The sequence below is a fragment of the Hippopotamus amphibius genome, chromosome 3 (assembly GCF_030028045.1).
Source record: "Hippopotamus amphibius kiboko isolate mHipAmp2 chromosome 3, mHipAmp2.hap2, whole genome shotgun sequence".
Lineage (NCBI taxonomy): Eukaryota > Metazoa > Chordata > Mammalia > Artiodactyla > Hippopotamidae > Hippopotamus > Hippopotamus amphibius.
The window spans coordinates 190,831,712-190,833,016 of NC_080188.1; positions in this window are offsets into that span (position 1 = coordinate 190,831,712).

Genomic DNA, 1,305 nt, shown 5'->3' on the forward strand with positions numbered 1-1,305 from the left:
CCTGGGTTCCCCAGTGCGGCGGCCAGCAGGGACACCTTCTGCCACCTTTTGGGCTTCTTGGTCGCGGTTGACAAACACCTTGTTTGCGACTTCCAGCAGCTGGGTGGCATTCATTCCAGCAAAGCCCTCAAGCTTCTGAAGCTTACAGTGGATGTCAGCACCAGACTGGGCCACGTATGCTGCGTTGACCATGGGTTGGTTTTCCCGCGCTTCAGGGTCAAAAGGAATGCCTCACACAGTCTCTCATAGAACTGCATGGGTGATTCATCTGGCTTCTGGTGCACTTCTGTTGTCTTGGACATGTTGGTTGGTTTTCTGGCTCCCGCCCTCAGTCCCTGCAGCAGGGCTTGTCGGTATTTATCAAGGGAGTGCTTCCCGTCTGGGGCGTTGAAGTCCCAGTTGGGTCGATCGTCTGCTGCAGTCCCCAGGGCCCAGGCTGCAGGATCTACTGTACCAGCTGGTGCCTGCCCTTGGAGCCATTTCCGTGCCTCTACAGGATCCGGCAGCGTTCCTCAGTGTTGAAGAGAGTCAGGAGGAGATGGTGACAATTGTCCCAGGTAGGTTGGTGGGTGTGAAAAATGGACTCGAGGAGGTCAATCATTGCTTGTGGCTTCTCTGAATAGGACAGGGTGTGGTGTTTCCAGCTGAGGAGGCTGGTAGTGCTGAAGGGCTGATAATAAAGGACCAGGCATCCTGGCTGGACAGAGCTGTCCTCAGTGACCTGGGGTGGGCTCGGGACTCTCGCAAGGGCATCTGCAGGGCTGCAGGCTGTTGAGCTGGTTGGTTGGCCGAGCGAAGTTGCCGCAGGCTTGGAGGGCACTCTGGATTTGGAGGCAGTGGAGACACAGATGGCAGAAGCCTGTCTGGTAAAGGGTGAGGAGGCTGAACGGAACTGGCGGAGCAGCTGGCATATAGGCCGGAGGCACAAGGGGCTCTTCTTCAGGGTCTTCTTGGTGGATAACCTTGCCGGCTTTTCTTTGCTTGTCCTCGGAGCTAGTTGGGTCACAAAGATCCTACACTGTCCCTGCCTATTTGCACAGAACCAAACCCAAGGAGGCAGCTGAATGGCGATTTACAACCAGGAATCTATGTTTGGAAACTGGTCTGGGTGCCTGGAGATCCCTGTCACCACTAGCTACACAGCTCTAACCATAAGAAGGTCTAGAGTACCCTCCGCAGGCCATCCTACCCCGAAGGTGGGCCATTGTAACTCGCACAGGGTGTGGAGCTTTCCTGAGGTCATCTTAACCCCATAGTCTCTGGAAAAAACCTTTCTTAAAGTTTTTCATCATACAATCCAAAACA